Source organism: Microcaecilia unicolor, chromosome 5 (assembly GCF_901765095.1).
Source record: "Microcaecilia unicolor chromosome 5, aMicUni1.1, whole genome shotgun sequence".
In the NCBI taxonomy this organism is placed as follows: Eukaryota; Metazoa; Chordata; class Amphibia; order Gymnophiona; family Siphonopidae; genus Microcaecilia; species Microcaecilia unicolor.
In genome coordinates this window covers 20,734,077-20,754,841 of record NC_044035.1, presented here as the reverse complement: position 1 = coordinate 20,754,841, position 20,765 = coordinate 20,734,077, and the positions used below count along the sequence as shown (strand labels likewise).

The 20,765-nt window shown below is 41.5% G+C and overlaps 1 protein-coding gene across 2 annotated transcripts in view; it reads left to right on the top strand.

Moving 5' to 3' along the window:
* The window catches only part of VTI1A (vesicle transport through interaction with t-SNAREs 1A), a 673,595-nt gene that overhangs the window by 126,590 nt on the left and 526,240 nt on the right, over positions 1–20,765 (top strand). The window lies entirely within an intron of this gene.

Here is a 20,765-nt window from a genome sequence, read left to right as displayed (position 1 = left end):
TTATCAATACGCAACCTAGAAACTTCCATAATGTAGTAAAATTTTTAGAAAGCAGAAACTCAACCCCCCCCCCCCAAAAAAAAAAAAAAAACCCATCATATTACCCCTTAAGCATTTTTGTGCTAGTGTGTCTATTTTTAGGACCATTTTAGAAAAAAAAAATCTCCGAGGGAAAAACGCACATAAACAAGCCTTTGGGATGTATAGGGGGCTAGCATTCTTAGTAGACTGGCCATCCCAGCAGAGCAGTAGGGCACCCTAGAGAGCACTGCAGTGAACGTCACATAGGTACCAGATATACATCTCACTGTTACCCCCTTATATTGTTTGGTGAGCCCTCCAAAACCCACCAAAAACCTACTGTACCCAACACTACACCTATATGTAGGTACAGTAGGTTTTTGGTGGGTTTTGGAAGGCTCACACTTTCCAACACAAGTGTAACAGCTAGAGTGGGATATGGGCCCGGGTTCCCTTCTCTACAGTGCACTGCACCAACCACTAGGCTACTCCAGGGACCTGCTTGTTGCTCTAATAGGACTGGCCATAACATCTGAAGCTGTCATAGAGGCTGCTGGTATGGGCTGTTTCATTCACATCTTTGGGGGGTAGTAGGGGGTCAGTAAGGAGTTTAACGCCCTAAACCTTCCAGTTGTCATTTAGGGCACCTTTTGGTCGCTTAGTCGTAATTGAGACAGGTCTAGCCAAAAAGTCTTAATTTTGGTCCTAGACATTTTCATTTTGTTCCATTATTGCAGAAAAAAACATCTATCTTTTGGTGCCACCCATATCCCACCCCAAAGATGCCCCCTTGAAATGTTAACAAACTGTGGAGCAAATGTCTAAAATTGGGGTATTGAAAACTGCGACTTGGATGTTTTTGAGAGAAAAACGTCCTCCTGCCACCTTGCAACGTTTTTTTGGATATTTTCTGGTTTCGAAAATGAGTCCATTAATTGAAATAAGTCGTTTTTGACGAAGAAAACACTGTTCGAAACACTTGACATTCAAGGTTTTCAGTGTGATTCAGAAAAGAGGTTTGTGAGTTAAATGTAACCGCCATATATTTGTTTATACATAGATCTATATGCAATTGATATAGGCCCCACACAGTGTAAGTGAGATTACCATTATATATATACATATACAATGACTTTGTGAGCACCTAATTCTAAAGATATTCTTATATTTTAGATGAACGTTAGTTATTTTGGTGCCTTTGGCCTGCACATAAAATGGTTTGGATATATTGCAGGTGTGTTTATTTTCTTTTGTAAAAGAGCAAAAGTGTGTTAGTCAAAAGTTAGCGAGCAGTGTGGATCTCACATGCCCATAGGCCTTTGTGAAGTTTTAAGCTCTTGAGATGTTCTGAGAAAATGGGGCAGGTTTTACACTTTTAGAGAGGTTTTGTGTGAGAAGCTGACACTTAGCAAGGCTGCTCTGAATATTTAGCATCACACCAACCTAGCACAGACAATATAAACTAGCTGAAGCCTTTTCTTGAGCCCGTTAAAGATATGACAGAGTGGCTGATTAATACATGAGCACCAAAGGAGGTGCAGTCTCACTTCTCAGCTTATCCTAACAGCTGTATTCTCACCTTGAACTATCATTTTCAAAGAGTGTGTACACCTTAGCTTTGCCAAACGCTAGGCTTGCATTCGCTACATCTCAGAAGAATTTCTTCTGTTTTTATTTCCTCCGTAAATCTTATGTTCTGGTTTAGTTGCTTGAAACTGACGTTCTGTGCTGTAATTCATGAATCCCAGATTCTGACACACACGCTCTGACCTTACATCTATGTGTGATATTAGGCGACGTGTTCCATTAGTTACGTTGTTCATGCATTCATCATCTTACATCCATCCGCCAACTCTTTACTCTGTTAAAGTAATTACAATGTATATTTAGATGCGGTATATAAACTGTTTATCAGTTACTTGCCAAATTGATTTTGTAAAATTAGCACCACTTTTTAGTGCCCTTTAAAAAAAAATAGAGCTTCGTCGCTCGACATCCAGAGCAAGAGGGTAGTACAACTGATTGGGCTGTGGAGCGATGATCCGTGCACATGTGCAGACGCCCACAGATCATGAATCCTGCGCTCATGGCAAACAGAGCACAAACAAGAAATAAACGATACTGCTCCAAATTGCTTAGGTGTTGTAAACTACTATACAAATACAGGCAAGAAAGAATATACTGAGTGTTGTCTCTATGGAGGAAAAGACTTCAGAAACTCTTAGAGACTATGATACAGGTTCCTCCTTAGTCAAAAAACCTCCACTGGCATAAACAAGAATTCTGTAATAGTAGATAGTGTTATACTCTATTATCCACCATATATATAAGGTAATAAATACACCTATCTGGGCTATGGCGTTGTCCGGAGGGAATGCTTAGGTTTTGTAAAGCAACGCATCAAAGATCAGCATCTTCCTGATCTTAGCAGTTGATGTTGTCTAACTGTGTAAAACAAATGACATGTTAAAATAACTTAGGGCACTTTTTACTAAAGTGCGCTAATGGATTTAGCACATGCTGACAATTGTTGCGCGCTAAATGCTAAGAAGCCCATAGGAATAAAATGGACTCTGCTGCAGATAACTCAAAGCTAAGCCTTAGTAAAATACCCCCTTAGTGATTTAGCGCACCCTAAATCTATTAGTGTGCGTTAGTAAAAGGAGCCCTTAATATGGAAATATTTTTATGAAAACAATAACATTTTGGAAATCCTTAATATTATTTCCATTATACTTGTTGAGATGGACTTGGCTCTTAGTGCACACATTTGAACTCAACTTCTAAAACGTTGTACAAAAGAACATTTTTGCGTACACAGCCCATTAAAAATGACTTGGAACTTGGAGGTGAGTTTGTGATATGCAGTGGATATGGGCCCTAAAACGGTATCCAATACCACTGAAAATATTCCGTCTTAGTGCCAGTGACGATCCTAGGTCGGCTGCCACCTGGGGCGGATTGCCAATGCACACCCCCCCCCCCCCTTCCCTTGATGCAGCACGACCCCCCCCCCCCCCCCCCCCCCCCCCGCGGGTGCATTTTTAGCTGCTGGGAACAGCCGCATGGCTCTCGGCTCTGCTGGCTCCCTGCTCCCTCTGCCCCGGAACAGGAAGTAACCTGTTCGGGGGCAGAGGGAGCAGGGAACCAGCGGAGCCGACAGACGCGCAGCTGCTCTCTGCACCTCCCCCAGCAGCGTGCACCCCGGGCGGACCGCCCCCATCGCCCCATCCTTGGTACGCTGCCGCTTAGTGCCTTGTTCTCTTTTTAGTTGTGCTTTATCCTTTCTGCTATACACAAAACTCTATGCTTTAACATTTGAAACTTCAGTTTTCACACTTTGCTAGCAAACCATATTATGCCAAATGGATAAGTGTTTGTGTGTGTGTGTATATATATCTATATTGTTAAAAGCCTGCTTTTGTACTACTTACCCCTTTCACCTACCCTGCCACATACACTTAGGGGCCCTTTTTCTAAGCCGCCGTAGGCTCTATGCACATACAGCATGCGCCCACATGAGACTACCGCCAGGCCAGCGTTGCCCTCCTGGCTGTAATTTTAGATTTGCCGTGCACCCATAATGGGTAGATGAATTATTTATTTATTTCCTCCTATGTGTGCCAGTTCTGGCGGTAATCGGCACTTGTCGCGCACCTACTGCCTTTACCGCTAGATCAATGGGTGGCGTTAAAGGCTCAGGCCGGTTTTTGGCGTGTGCTGGTTTCATTTTTACCGCAGGCCCTTTTCCCGTCCCATTAAAAAAAAGCCCTTTTTCTGTAGATTTAAAACTGGCCCAGCTTATGCCCAATACATGTGCTTACACTACCGCAGGCCACTTTTTACAGCTGCTTAGTAAAAGGGCCCCTTACAGACCTCTACGTAGGTGCGTGGAAATACTTGGATCCTTTAAGTAGGATAGAAACAGTAGCAAAAAGCAGCTTAGCTCCTGTGCAGGTCAACGCCAAGAATAAATCAGCTGATTTCCATCTCATTTCTTGACTGGATTTGCTGTTGCAATTGTGCCTCAGTTTGTCAGACGGTAGATGTTGCTAGAAATGTGAACGCATTATAAAATGCAACATACGCATGGGTCTGTTGTGCAGAATGATTTCTTCAGGTAACTTCAAGAGTTACCCAGTCTATTCATGAGTTTGAAAGTTTCCCACCCTGCCGACTACTGAAATTTTGTACAGACAAAATTTAACCAGATAGGAAGGGGTGGGGAAATGGCTGATCAGTTCAAACGAACTAAATAATTTGTTAAGTCTCGGCTGAATATTGTCTTCCTAGGTATAATATGGATATACAAAAGAATTTTGATTTTAACACACGTTAAGTCATGTACCATGGAAGCATTTGCAAAGTAGAATATTTTTCTTGTTTTGCACCTAATTGTGAGGTAAGGCTGCCTTGAAATATCCAGCTTAGTTTGTGGTGGTCACAGGATACTGCTTTATCTATGGCAATATATTTTGGTTTGGTTCTTTTAGGCCATTTTTCCCAGTTTTCTGGCTTATTCTCGGTTATTTTTACACATTCATTTTAACAATAAAAACAATTTTAACACATTTTGATCAATGTAATGTGTATTAATTCATAGAGTCCAAATGAAACAACCCAGCGCCAAAATGAAACTTTTAGTTATTTTAAATATTAGAAACTTAACAGGCTCATGTGAATTTTATAAGACCTCAGCAGCGACTTGTTTCACAAGGGCCACTGTACCCTTTTCTCGACCTGCCTCTTCACGGGTCTATAGCATTTAGAGCTTCTTTCAATTTATTCATTTATGTCCAAACTTCTGATGTATTTTTTTTCATTTCACTTAACATATAGAATCAGTGCTACTTAATTAACTTCAGCATGTAGATTCACTTTGTAGGCGAGACAAGGTTAGAGTGACCCTTGTGAAACAAGTCACTACTGAGGTCTTATAAAAATTTATTTTATTTATTTATTTGTGACATTTGTATCCCGCATTTTCCCACCTATTTGCAGGCACAATGTGGCTTACAGAGTACCGGAAAGGCGTTCGCTGACTCCGGTATGAACAAATACAAAGTGATGTTGTGGTAAGATAAAGTTCATGTGGGACAGACACATTAGGGGATTTACATGAGCCTGCTAAGTTTCTAATATTTAAAATAGCTAAAAGTTTCATTTGGGCGTTGGGCTGTTTAAGTTGGACTGTATGTTTGCCGCTGCCTTGATGAACATTTTGGTCAATTAATTGTTAAAAACAACAAAAACGGAAGATATACAGAAAGACCAAACTAAAATCGCAAATGTAAAAAAGCCAAATTTATTTATAAAGACCCTACACGGTCCGTGTTTCGGCCAAAGAGGCCTTCTTCAGGTTCCAAGATAATCTTATATGTTTATGTTTTAAACTTCTACCATTATTACTACACTAGGAAAAAATGCCCGTTTCTGAGCGGAATGAAACGGGCGCTAGCAAGGGGCCCCCTCCCTCCGTCCCTCGAAGCTACTTGCCTTGTTCGCTGTGGGCCGTTTCGGCCCTCGAGTGTCAATAGCTCCGCCCTCGACGTCATGACGTTTTGACGCGAGGGCGGTGCAGACACTCCAGGGCACACCGGATATCTCGGGCGCCTCAACTTCCGTGGAGGCTTCAGAACGTTGGGGTTGCCTTTTATATATATAGATACTGCCTTTGTAGATTTGATATATATTTTTATTGAGACTTTTCTCAATGCGGTTTATCTTATATCTTACATTTTTTATGTTTATTTTAAATATACATGCTTATGTATTTATGATGTTTTATTAATTTTTATGATATATGTGTTGTATTTTTGTTTTATTTTAGACCCCTGAAGAAGGCCTCTTTGGCTGAAACACGGACCGTGTAGGGTCTTTATAAATAAATTTGGCTTTTTTACATTTGCGATTTTAGTTTGGCCTTTCTGTATATCTTCCGTTTTTGTTGTTTTTTCTGGTGTTTTTTACGGGAGATTTGGACTCTCTTTGTTGCAATTAATTGTTAATTCAGAGAGTGACGCGTTTTGAATTGAATTAGTGCCACCTAAATTTAAGGTACACAAACAAACTGCATGTGCACCCAGAAAGGCACATCCCCTAGCTTTTTCACGGAAATATGTCAGATTCCACTGTAATGCATTTATTAACCAAGGTGAAATCCTAAAGCGGAGCCTCAGAATGTGAGAAACGGATGCCCCTTTAAGGCTGTATTGGTAGAAGAGTTTCACTACTATTGATATTATATGCAATTTCTCCATGTTGGAGTGCCTTTCATTATGAAGTGAAAAGCACAATAAACTTTATTCTTCTTTTAGAGCAAGGGAAAGTGTATGGCAAATATTGGGACTTTAAATAAGCAGTGGGAAAACGTAAGGCCTGTTAGCACTAGCTTTTGTATATTAGGACAGCAACATTAACCCACACGTGTTAATTCAATAGCATATATTTCTTATATATTTAGACTTTTTTTTTTTTGTTAACATTTGTACCCCGCGCTTCCCCACTCATGGCAGGCTCAATGCGGCTTACATGGGGCAATGGAGGGTTAAGTGACTTGCCCAGCAACATTTCATGTAGAAGTTGGCCCTTGCAGATCACCAATGTGGCCGCGCAGGCTTCTGCATGGAATGTTGCTAGTGGAATAGCAACATTCCGTATAGAATCTCCAATAGTAGCAACATTCCATCTAGAACCTCCAATAGTAGCAACATTCCATGTAGAATCTCCAATAGTATCTATTTTATTTTTGTTACATTTGTACCCCACGCTTTCCCACTCATGGCAGGCTCAATGTGGCTTACATGGGGCAATGGAGGGTTGTGACTTGCCCAGAGTCACAAGGAGCTGCCTGTGCCTGAAGTGGGAATCGAACTCAGTTCCTCAGTTCCCCAGGACCAAAGTCCACCACCCTAACCACTAGGCCACTCCTCCTCCACTGTTGCTACTATTTGAGATTCTACATGGAATGTTGCTATTCCACTAGCAACATTCCATGTAGAAGTCGGCCCTTGCAGATCACCAATGTGGCCGCGCAGGCTTCTGCTTCTGTGAGTCATACGTGCAGGACGTCAGACTCACAGAAATAGAAGCCTGCGCAGCCTTCTACATGGAATGTTGCTAGTGGAATAGCAGCACAAGCATTCAACGCCGATGTTTCAACTAACAGGTCATTGTGTATCTGCTTTCCCTCTCATGGCAGGCTCAATGCGGCTTACATGGGGCAATGGAGGGTTAAGTGACTTGCCCAGAGTCACAAGGAGCTGCCTGTGCCTGAAGTGGGAATCGAACTCCAGTTTCCCAGGACCAAAGTCCACCACCCTAACCACCAGGCCACTCCTCCGCTCTTTAACTGCCTAATAACAAAACTCAAGGCAAAGTGACGTGCAATAAGAATAAAGAGGTTTTGCTGTTTTAAAAGGGTCATTGGAGTTGAGTAGAGCAGAATGATTCATACTTGTATCAGATTTATTGCCTTATAGGTGTGAAACAATCTGCTCCCTGGCATCACAAAAGTAGCAGAGACTGTTCTTTTTCCGAACCTGGATCTGTGCGATCGCAGTACAACAGCTGAAACCTGAACTGGTATCTGAGGGCAGCATAACCCATTTATAACTGCTGGCTCCTTATGTAACTAGATGAAGTTAGGGGCTTCTTCAAGTAAGATCTCAAAATCTTCTAAAAATTCATTTGACAATTTTGTCACACACTGCGCAAGATACAAATAAACAGGACAAATGTTTAACCTGAATTATGCTTGAAGTGCCTTCCTTGCTGATTTAAAATATGTTCAGAGACAGTTACCATGGGCAGGATGTCTCTTAGAGTAATGGTTAAGTGGTCGGTGTCTTAAAGGCTTCTGAACCTTATGCCGACTTTCTCACCAGCAGAATGTTTTGGGCCCTTAAACTAGGGATGCACATTTGTTGGAAACGTTGTGTTGTTTTTAGCCTGAAATGACAGGAAATGCTCCAAAATTCAGGGCTTTATTTTTTCATGTGTCGTCAATAGTATGCGCTCTTCGTAAAGAATTGTACGCACGTTGCAAATAGCTTAAGGCTTCGTGAAGATTGCGCACTATTAACATCATTGTCTCGGAAACAAAAACTAAATGGAAAAAAAAACTAAAAACAACACAGGAAACTAAACGGAACAAAATGTTCTGCCCTGCAAAGCTGTATGTAAATCCAGGGCTTTACTTTCATAGCTCTGCAGCTTCCTAAGTGCCTGCCTCAGTTTTTCTTTTTTTTTTTTGGGGGGGGGGGGAATCTCTTTTTATATATATATATATATATATATATATATATATATATATATATATATATATATATATATATATATATATATATATATTCTTAAAAATCTGGTATCTCTGCAGAAGTAAAAATGTGAATCTTAGTGGTATCATTAATGAACTTCAGTAAATTATGAAGAATCGGGAGGTTCAAGAGAGATGGGGACAATATACGGTCATCACCGAATAATGAAAATAATGAAGACTTAGCTTGACAGATACTCAGAATATTTTTTACGAAGTTGTTTGCAAAGGTGCGGTTGCTTTTTTTTAATACTGCAAATTTGAGCTGGACTTGGACTGACTTTATATGAAGTATGTCAGACTGCAGCGGCAGCCGCACAGGGGGCAAAGCCGGTCAATTTAATTCCCAGAGATCTAAGGCAGACCGGTATCATTTCATATAGCCCTAGCAGAGCAGATCATTACCAGACACAAATCTATTCGTTATATGGCAAGGGTTTATAGCAAAATTAAATAGACAGCCATCATCGGTTCAGAAAACTGTGTGTTCGACCCAGCGATAACGTGTTAAAAGGCCGCTTAATAGAGTTCAGCATTCACTCCGTTATCTGTAGGCGGACAGATACGGCACTAGCGTTATCAGCTTTCTAGTTATTTATTTTAAACAATTCGGTGCTTTTCCATGTCATGTGACTTGCCTCCCAGGCGCGCACATGCACGCACACACACACACACACACACGGCATCGATATTAGTCGCAACAGCAGAAGGCTAAGCCACTAGAGATTCCACTGGTTCAAACCAGCGTAAACCAGATTTTTTTCAGCCTACAAAGGAGCAGATGATTCTGTACTGAAACAAAAATCTGTGTATAACAAAAACAAAAAGAAAAAAAATCCGCTGATTATCGTAGCCTAAAATGGAAGTGGCACACATTTTCATACAATTTACGTCTCCTGATAGAATATGCTAAGTTCACTAATAACAGTCCAGTTCATTGCATTCTCTCCTTGGCCCAACTGTTGTTAATTTAAAACTAAAATATATCTTTTGTTGAATGAATATCTCTCAGGCTAGCATTTAGACAGAGAGAAAAATGGGTCATTGCTTAGCTTAGCTACAAATCCTACTGGAAGCTTAAAATCAGCCAAGCAGCACAAACCAGATAGAGCATTTTTTTTGTTTGGAACCTATTGAGGAACGAGACAAACCCCTCAGCTGTATTGCAGCCCAAATGGACCCTAATTTAGGGGTAGTTTTAAACTTTGGCCCTTTAAGTATTCTAGTTAAGTGAAGAATGGTGGCCTTGGAAAGGGAAAGATAACAATGTGATCGACTCCTCCAAGATTTTTCCCCCGTCTCTTTTATAAAGACTCACACCATTTGCTCTTTTCAGGACAAGGGAGACCATGGTGGCAGTTAGCAGGGTAAAAGGGGCTTAAAAGGGTGAGAAAGGAATGACCCCCTTATTCCTACCCGCGCTACCCCCCCCCCCTCCCGCTTTAACAGCCCAAACATTTCAAGTCAGGCACTAGTTCGTTGGCTAATGCAGTTTTGTTGTGTTAAGGTTCTGGAAAGTTCTTCTATCTCACAAAGCCTGAAAAGGGATTTTCCTCGATCATGTTCCGACTTAGGGTAAAAATCGTACAGCGTTTGCTCATTCGTTGCAGTTTTCCCACTAGTTTTTGCCTTGGATAAGTATCACAGTTTGCCTAGCTTTTGTTATTTTTGCATGCGCAGGTCATTTAAGGAAGGTAATTGTTTGGGTTGATTTTTAAATTTGTCCCAAACACCCAGCTGTGCATATTTAATGCTTTTGTTTGGCATGGTGCATATTTTTGATGCAGCGTTGAATCTAGCTTTTAATTTACAAAAGCATAGATTTCCTGAACATTTTGGGGACAATCTTACTCTGAAAATATTGTGATATTGGTCAGAGGGATGGGGCATGTTCAGGGTGAGTTTTTTTTTTTTTTCTCTCTCTCTCTCTCTCAAAAGGAGTTGTGTTTCAAGAGTAAAACATCCGTTTTGTTCCCCATGAACCTTGTGATACCCTAAACTCTCTTAACCGAGATGCAAAGATTTGTACTTAACAAAGACACCTGATGGAGGAAATAAGTGATAGATTCCTTCGGCGGCTTCTATTAATCGCATTCTAAAACTAACTGATATTAACAAAATCAACTTGTTAATAACTTGCGTTTACTACAAATTGTATATTCTTTTTACGACTTGTAATTCTTCATATTGTTACTATGTAAGCCGCATTGAGCCTGCCATGTGTGGGAAAGCGCGGGGTACAAACGTAATAAATAAATAAGCAGGGCATTGCTGCTGTTGCTTCTACCGATGGAATCTGCTCTAGCTATGTAAGGCTTAGTTTCCGTGATTTTTAGCAATAAACAATGGGCAGTTTTTCATTTTCTGCACACGTTTGTTTAATGTCCCACCCGTTGTGCAAACGTGAGCGTACATGCACACATACATACGTATATGTGTACAATTTTGAGGCTACCGTTTTTCTCTGCTTGCTAGAATAGTTTGTTTTCCATTTAACTCCTATCACCCATCATGTCGAGCCCTAAAAGCAGTCTTGTGCAGTGGTTTGGCCTTTTAGAAAGCGAGAAGAGGCGAGTCTGCAAGCTGTACTCATTTTGCAGACGGCTTCTTACCATCCTTTTAGCAAGAGCCATACCGAGAGCAAGCCGCTTCTAGCGGGCAAAAGACTTCCATTCATAAATAGTAGAGAGGTGTGGTAGCCGTGTTAGTCCACTCTTAAAGGTTATCAGTAGAAATCAAACAAAATAAAACATGGAAAAGAAAATAAGATGATACCTTTTTTTATTGGACATAACTTAATACATTTCTTGATTAGCTTTCGAAGGTTGCCCTTCTTCCTCAGATCGGAAATAAGCAAATGAGGTAGCAGATAGTATATATGAGAGAAACATCAAAGCATTACTTTGACTGTCTGACAGAGTGGGAGGGTGGGAGTATGCGTGGGGACATCAAAGCATTTCATTGATATTCTAACAGAATGGGTGTTGGTAGGTGAGAGGAGGGTGATAAACAGAGAAATACAACTTTATGGTTTATAATGGGCTAGAAAACCCAGGTCCTTATTAAGTCCTGTCTGTTGGGTGTCAAAATATTCAATCATTCTTATTTCAAAGGTATTACGTTCCTGTATTGTTTTAAAATTACCTTTCAGTATTCTTACTGAACAATACAGGAACGTAAGACCTTTGAAATAAGAATGATTGAATATTTTGACACCCAACAAACAGGACTTAAGAAGCTCTGGGTTTTCTAGCCCATTATAAACCATAAAGTTGTATTGCTCTGTTTATCACCCTCCTCTCACCTATCCACCCCCATCCTGTTGGACTATCTCTGAAATGCTTTGATGTTCCTATGCATACCTCCTACCCATCCCCACCCTGTTAAACTGTCAATGAAATGCTTGGATGTTTCACTTATATATACTGTCATCTACCACATTTGCTTATTTCCGATCTGACGAAGAAGGGCAACCTTCGAAAGCTAATCAAGAAAAGTATTAAGTTATGTCCAATAAAAAAAAGTATCATCTTATTTTCTTTTCCATGTTTTATTTTGTTTGATTTCTATTGATAACCTAATTCATAAATAGAGTGGTGTTCCACAGTCGGCCTTCCAGCAGGGCACCTTCTTTTTCTTCTTTTTCTTCTTTTTCCAGAACCAGTGAAGTTCAAGTAAACTTTTTCTGCTAAACTGACTTGAAAAGGCTGGCTCGCAACCCAACAAAGTCTACCCAGGGTTAGCGACAGCGTTGTCTTTGTTGTAACCGTACTAATCATTAGTGTATCACTAGGCAAACGTGTCTTTCTTTTCCTGATTTTAATGAATGAATGTATCATGCTGGATTTGTCAGTAAAATAAGCAATCGGTTGTCAAAAAAAAAAACATAAATGGAGAATACTTAAAAACATCTTTTCAGGACCACTTCAACTGCGCTGCCTCAGAAGAGCGAAACGGTAAATGTGTTTCCTTCTTTTATTATACACACTTCTGTGGAGTTGTTCCTCTTTGTTTGATGACGGCATCTCAGATGTGGCTTTAAAAGAGAATTTCATACTCTGCTCTTTTGTTTAATGTGACAGTGCAAGAAAGTGATCTTTATTCATTCAGCACCAGCCACCCCCCCCCCCCAAAAAAAAAACCCTCTGCATGTTGTCTTAGGTTTACCGCTTTTTCTCTGTGATTTTTAAATGCTAAACATGTAAACAGATAAATTGTCAATGTTAATTCTGTACCCTGTCATAAACTGATCTTTCTTTCCTGCCATTTTTTTTTTGTCTCTGCGCTCGTGTTGCAGTTGATAAAATTGCGTGAAGAGGTGAGTTCTGTAGTTTCCTGCTTCTTGCCTGGTCTTTTCTCTCTAACGCTGGCTTTCTGTGCATGACGTTTCTGGATGCAGTGGCCTTTACTTCCCTCAGCAGATTTTCCAGGTGGTTCAGAGCAGTGAATGGAGGGGGGTTGGTAGTCTGGATTTTGAGGAAATCAGTTCCAGTTGAAAAAGAAACTCTTAAATTTTAATTAAAAAAAAAAGACAAAGATGACTTTGGAGAAATGTTTGGTCAGTCTGACCTATCTATGGTCGTAGGAGATGGCCTTTTAATTTCCTGGAATTTCCTTACTTCTCTGTCTGTGTCAATACTTAAACTACTTATATACCGCCTTCCTGAACTGAACCAGACGTTCAAGGCAGGTTCCAAAATATATAAATGTATAATCATCAAAAGAGTATCACAAATCACAAAACAGCTTTCATTATAGCATAGCCAGGTAGCAGCATGCTTAACAGGAATGCATGTATCTTAGTGTTCTGGAATTTATGCGTGTAAGCGAGAGCTTTCCCCTCCCCCCAAATATATGTCCTACCCATGCTTATGCTCCCTTGGAAATACATTCACCCCTGGATTCTTTATAAGGCGTGATGAGTAGCTCAGTTGAGTTATGAGCCAGTTACTCATGATAATTGGCTGATAATAGTCAATTATCATCACTAATTGGCAGTGATTGCAATTTATGCGCACTTCTTTTTAGGCGTATTCTAAAAAGAGGCGCACGTAAATTCTAATGGAACAGCTGAAAAGAGGGCGCGGCTGTGGGAGGAGTGTGGGCATGTCAAGGATGTTCCTCAAATTTACGCGCCTTGTTATATAATTCGGGGGAAGGCACCTACATTTATGCCCGGGTATTTACACCAGGATTTCAGTGGTGTAAATGGCCATGCCTGAGTGTAGGCGTGTTCCCTGTTCCTGTGCCCTATTCTGTACCAGTGTTTCTCAAGTCGGTCCTGGAGTACCACCTTGCCAGTCAGGTTTTCAGGATATCCACAATGAATATGCATGAGATTGATTTGCATATAATGGAAGTAGTGAATGCAGATCAATCTCGTGCGTATTCATTGTGGATATCCTAAAAACTACTACTACTATTTAACATTTCTAAAGCGCTACCAGGGTTGCGCAGCGTTGTCCAATTAACAAAGAAGGACAGTCCCTGCTCAAAGGAGCTTACAATCTAAAGGACAAAAAGTGCAGTCAATCAAATTGGGGGCAGTCTAGATTTCCTGGAGAGAGGTCCAATGGTTAGGTGCCGAAAGCGACATTGAAGAGGTGGGCTTTGAGCAAGGATTTGAAGATGGGCAAGGAGGGGGCTTGGCGTATGGGCTGAGGGAGTTTATTCCAAGCATAGGGTGAGGTGAGGCAGAAAGGGCGGAGCTTGGAGTTGGCGGTGGTGGAGAAGGGTACTGAGACTGGCAAGGGGGTACTCCAGGACCGACTTGGGAAACACTGTTCTATACAATGCACCTAACTTTAGATGTGTTGTATAGACTAGCACTACATGGTTCCATGGAATCTTAGCGGAGATTGGGTGGCGAAGCCGGTAATTGGGAAACAAAACAGGAGCTGGGCAGACTTCTAAGGTCTACGCCCTGAGAAAGACAAGGACAAATCAAACTCTGGTATACATATAAAGTATCACATACCATGTAAAATGAGTTTATCATGTTGGGCAGACTGGATGGACCCTACAGGTCTTTATCTGCCGTCATTTACTATGTTACTATGTTACTCTTTGGGGTTCTACATGGAATGTTGCTTCTAATTGGGATTCCGGAATCTTGTAACTCTTTAGGATTCCAGAATCTTCAGAACTTTTAGTACGGGAACAGTGCTGGGCAGACTTTTACGGTCTGTGCCCTGAGAAAGGCAAGGACAAATCAAACTGGGGTATACATATAAAGTATCACATACCATGTAAAATGAGTTTATCTTGTTGGGCAGACTGGATGGACCCTACAGGTCTTTATCTGTCGTCATTTACTATGTTACTACATGCTTTTTATGGACGCCATTTACAGAATCTGGTCCTCTGTGTAAGATGTATATTTACAGAACAGACGGCATACTGGCCTATGCACAGTATGCACATAAGTGAATACCTACACGTCTGTGTTAATATTCTGCACATTTATGTAAATATTAGCATTCAGTTCATAGAATTGCCTTTTATATCCTCTGACTATAAGGCTCCACCTCCAGAATACACAGAATTAAACATTTCGATTGAAGTGCTGAATAGTTATCAGCCTAGCCTAGCTTTCTATAGGTCATCTAGATTGAAAAGTGGACATTTCGGTGTTCGCAAAAATGCAATAGTATTTTATAAAAGTCTCACTAAGCTTGAAGCCTTTTATAAAATACTTCAAGAGCCTTTTACAAAGCTGCAGCCTTATGCAGGTCTTTCCCGCACAGTGAGACCATTTTTACCGCTGCTGGAAAATGGTCTATTTTCTGAACTAAAGTCCACACATTAATGTTCACAAAATATCATCAGGTATTTATTTATTTATTGCTTTTGTATCCCACATTTTCCCACCTATTTGCAGGCTCAATGTGGCTTACATTGTTCCGTCATGGCGATCGCCATTCCGGAGTGAGAGATACAAGTGGCATTACATTAAAGATCATGAGTGACGTAGTAGATTAAGCAGTCATGTATAAAGAGTTCATGTTAGGAATAAGAGATAGTGTGGTATATGCAATCCTCAATCAAATAGAAATCTGTACAGGATGTCTATAAATAGCAGAATAATTACAGTGGGTGGAAAAAGCCTCAGAGAGCTCCAGGGAAACGCCTTCAGAGCTAAAAACTCTTCATCACTGGCAAAAAAAACCCCACACCACATATATAAGTGCAAAAAGTAGCTTAATGTGCAATCAAACTTTATACGTTTCTAAATGTTCTAACAACGAAAAGGTACACTTATCTTGCCTCCTCCGGCTCCTCAGAAAAGTCCCTCAACTGACATTGGCCAGCATTTCACACTGCTGTCTCAAGGTCAGGACTTCTGCAAAGAAAATGAGAGACTAAAAAGTGAAACACAACAAATCAACACAGACTTCCAGTAGCAGAGCTACCTACTTCATATAATTTATTTATTTATTTTATTGCATTTGTACCCCACATTTTCCCACCTATTTGCAGGCTCAATGTGGCTTACATAATACCGTCAAAGGCGTTTGCCCAGTCGGTTGATAACAAATACAGGTTGTATAGATGTATAGGTGGTGGAGATGAAAATGGTAACGGAATTCAAACATGCGTGGGATATACATAAAGGAATCCTGTGCAGAAGGAATGGATCCTCAGAAGCTTAGCCGAAATTGGGTGGCGGAGCCGGTGGGGGGAAGAGGGGTTGGTGGTTGGGAGGCGAAGATAGTGCTGGGCAGACTTACACGGTCTGTGCCAGAGCCGGTGGTGGGAGGCGGGGCTGGTGGTTGGGAGGCGGGGAATAGTGCTGGGCAGACTTATACGGTCTGTGCCAGAGCTGGTGGTGGGAGGGGGGGCTGGTGGTTAGGAGGAGGGGATAGTGCTGGGCAGACTTATACAGTCTGTGCCCTAAAAAAGACAGGTACAAATCAAGGTAAGGTATACACATGAGTTCATCTTGTTGGGCAGACTGGATGGACCATGCAGGTCTTTTTCTGCCGTCATCTACTATGTCACTATGTACTGTATATGTGGAAGATCGGAAGGGATGAAGATTGCGTGATGTCCAGTGCGATCATTAGTCATGTTATGTTCCTGGGTGAAGAGGTTTACGTGGGGTCATTGGGATGTGCCTTTTTGAAGAGGTTGGTTTTTAGTGATTTCCTGAAGTTCAGGTGGTCATGGATTGTTTTCACCGCTTTTGGGAGGCCATTCCATAGTTGTGCGCTTACTATGATGGCCAAACCCCCGCAACTCCCCATTAAACAGAAAATGTATGGGTCTGGCAATATTACACAGTGCAAGTCATTTTGAGGACAGAACATTCTTAAGTACAAATTGATAGGGCTTGTTTGTGTTTTTTTTTTTTAAGTTTTATGACAATCAGGACATATTGTTTTACTTTGACTGTAGCTGTTTCCACACAAAAGTTGTTCTTTTTAGTCAACCACTTAGCAGAGAGGTCAGCTTTTCAAAAAAGATTGAATTCAATATAAACTATCCTCTCTGGACACAGTAAAGGAGTTTCGTTTATATTAGGGATAATCTGGCACCTAGCCTTAGTCTGCGTCTTGATCTAGCCCTGTTTGTTTTGCCTTGTTGGCCTTCCTTCTTTCTATTAGTTTCAGTGGTTTAATTTTTTTTCTTTTTTCATTCTTCTGTCCTTTTTTTTTTCTTTGTTTTCCTTAACTCTCCTTGTTCTTCAGTCATAAGGCGCTAGAAATTGTGTATTGTGTTAATATTGTAAGTAGTGTACTATTAGATACACCTCTTCCTGAGGCAGCCACGAGGTTGGCGAAACAAGGCGCTCTTGTTGAGGGGTTGGCGTTTTTTCGCCGCTGCAGCAACTATACAGGACTCCGGAGTCCCTTAGCGTGGGGTACTTGGCCAAAGTTTTTTTCCAGAGGGTGTTTCATCTGGATGAAGCTAAGTATTCCATACTTGATGTATTTGGGGATAGGCCTGAGTGGTTTTCTAATTGTTGTATAGTATATAAGTAAGTTTCAAGATGGTTTAAAAAGTTTTTTATACTTACCATTGTTAGGCTTAACTGTACTACAAATTGTACCTCAGGCTGTACCCTCGCTTTGAGGGTTCTCTTTAGGTAGTCTTCTACTGGCTTTAGTCAGTCTTTAGGGGTGGTTTGATGTTTGGTGTCCGTTTGAATTTAAGATTTAAACAGAATTTTTGAGAGAGGAATTGAGTTTTTTATCCCATCGGTTTTCTCATGTCGTATGAGTTTTTACGTTGGGGTTTTTTTCTCTCCTGCCTCTCTTAAATAGAACCTATGATAGTATCTTACTCCTATTGAAGCAGGGGTTCAACAATATTTTTGTATAATTCCCTGCTAGGAGGTTTGAGGTTCACTTTGTTAACAATTGAACTGTAAGGTGAATTGTAAGGTGAGCTTAATCATCATTTATTCACCAATTCAAAGGGACACCTCCACACCATCTTTCTACATGATTTAACAGTTAAACTCCCGTTGATAGGTTGAAGTAGTGTACTATGCCATATATTGTTTGAATATTTTTATGTTTGATGTCTTCTTGCTGTACATCACCTTCAGTGAATTCCTTCAAAAAGGCGGTAAATAAATCCAAATAAATAAAGTAAAAATGTACCCAGGTGCCCTCCACACTTAACACACATGTCATCCTCCCACTGCCCCGTGGTTTTTCCTTTCTGTTTAGTGATATGCTCTCAGTGAAGTACCCGGAACTGAATATCCTGCAATGCAGAGTACGCACTGTTGTAAATTTGACTGGACTTATTCGGTACTATTGTTGGGAAATGTAGCTTCACTGCAAAAAGAGGGCCTTGGTGCGGCGCAGTGTAAATTCATATTACTAGCGACTTTTCTTATTAAAAAATGCTCATCAGTACGCCTTAGTGAAAAGACCCCTAAATTAAAAAAAAAAAAACCTACTGATTTTCCTTTATAATTTCTTCAACACAATTGAAGTGGTGCAAAGAAAAGCTATGAGAATGGTATGGGATTTGCGTTACAAGACGTATGAGAAGAGACTTGCTGACCTGAACATGTGTACCCTAGAGGAAAGGAGAAACATGGTTGATATGATACAGATGTTCAAATATTTGAAAGCTATTAATCCGCAAACAAACCTTTTCCGGAGATGGGAAGGCGGTAGAACTAGAGGAAATGAAATGAGATTGAAGGGGGACAGACTCAAGAAAAATGTCAGGAAGTATTTTTTCACGGAGAGAGTGGTGGATACTTGGAATGCCCTCCCGCGGGAGGTGGTAGAGATGAAAATGGTAACGGAATTCAAACATGTGCGGGATAAACATAAAGGAATCCAGTTCAGAAGGAAGGGATCCTCAGAAGCTTAGCGGAGATTGGGTAGCAGAGCCGATGGGGGGAGGCAGGGCTGGTGGTTGGGAGGCAAGGCTAGTGCTGGGCATACTTCTACGGTCTGTGCCCTGAAAATGGCACATACAAATCAAGGTAAGGTATACACAAAAAGTAGCACATATGAGTTTATCTTGTTGGGCAGACTGGATGGACCGTGCAGGTCTTTTTCTGCCGTCATCTACTATGGTACTATCAGGCTTATTTTGAAAGTGATCGCCGGCGATCTTCCGACATAAATCGGGAGATGGCCGGCGATCTCGCAAAAGCGGTGAAATCGCTGTAATCGAAAGCTGCTTTTTTGACACCATCGCCGATGTCCCGTCGCCGCGCTGGCAAAAGTTCAAGCGGGCGTGTCGGCGGCAAAGCAAAGGTGGGACAAGGGCGGGCATGGGTGTGGCTACCAGATGGCCGGCTTTTGCGGATAATGGAAAAAAAAAGCGGCATTAATCAGTATTTCGCCGGGTTTAATTGGTCCTTTAATTTTCACGACCAAGCCTCAAAAAGGTGCCCGAAATGACCAGATGACCACCGGAGGGAATGGGGGATGACCTCCCCATACTCCCCCAGTGGTCACCAACCCCCTCCCACACTAAAAAAAAAATAAAACTAAAAAACTTTTTTGCCAGCCTGTATGCCAGCCTCCAATGTCATACCCAGCTCCCTGACAGCAGTATGCAAGTCCCTGGAGCAGTTTTTAATGGGTGCAGTGCACTTCAGGCAGGCAGACCCAGGTCCATCCCCCCCTACCTGTTACACATGTGGTGCTAAGTGTTGAGCCCTCCAAACCCCCCCCCCCAAACCCACTGTACCCACATGTAGGTGCCCCCCTTCACCCATAAGGGCTATGGTAGTGGTGTAGAGTTGTGGGGAGTGGGTTTCAGGGGGATTTGGGGGGCTCAGCACCCAAGGTAAGGGAGCTATGCACCTGGGAGCTATTTGTATATTTTTAAAAAAATGTTAGAAGTGCCCCCTAGGGTGCCCGGTTGGTGTCCTGGCATGTCAGGGGGACCAGTGCACTACAAATTCTGGCTCCTCCCATGACCAAATGCCTTGGATTTTGCCGGGTTTGAGATCGCTGGCATTTTTTTTCCATTATCGCTGAAAAACCAAACCGGCCATCTCAAACCCGGCGAACTCTGGCATTTGGCCGGGCTACACCGTATTATTGAAAAAAAAAAGATGGCCGGCTATCTTTTTTGATAATACGGTTCCGGCCAGCTGTAGCGCCGCCGCCGAAATAGATCGCCAGCGACGTTCAAGTATGCCTCTCTGTGTATCCTGCAGTCCTAGGTGGAGCCGACCCCCCCACCCCCACCCCCCACTTCTCTGGCTGCCTGGCACGGCCTCATGTGTGAAATGGTTAGCTGGCTGCTCACTTCCCTTAAATTTTCTACCTCAGTAGGGCATGGTCAGTATCGTGATCTGTGGAGCAGGTATGTCTCTTTGTGCTGGTCTGAGACCTCTGTTGAGGATGTCACCCTTTGAGTATCCCTTTGGAAGGGTGGGTGGGGGGAGAGGGCGAGATGGTAGGGGGGGTTTTGGGGATTAAATCAAAAAACTGAGTTAGAGGAGGAGAAGATTTGTACTTGGCAAGTTTGCAGATTGTTGTGCGATTAGTGAATTTGGCTTATGTATGCGTACATTCCTTTGCCACGTGTATTGTTTTTGCTGGCGTGTCCTCATCGCTGTTGTATTTTTCTCTCTGATTCAATAAAGATATTTTTAAAAGTAAATAAATAAAGTAAAAGGACACCTTATTGATGTTAGAACATTTAGGAACTTATACATTTTGATTGCACATTAAGCTAGTTTTTGCACTTATATATGTGGTGGTTTTTTTTTGCCAGTGATGAAGAGTTTTTAGCTCAGAAGGCGTTTCCCTGGAGCTCTTTGAGTGTTTTTTCCTCTAATATTTATAGACATCCTGCACAGATTTTTTTTTGATTTGAGGACTGTATATTTGATGATATTTTGTGGGTTTATTTCATCCTGTATTCAGATTTTGACTTTATAGCACACACTAATGTTGCCATTAGCGCATAGTCATTACCAAAAATTAGCACTTGA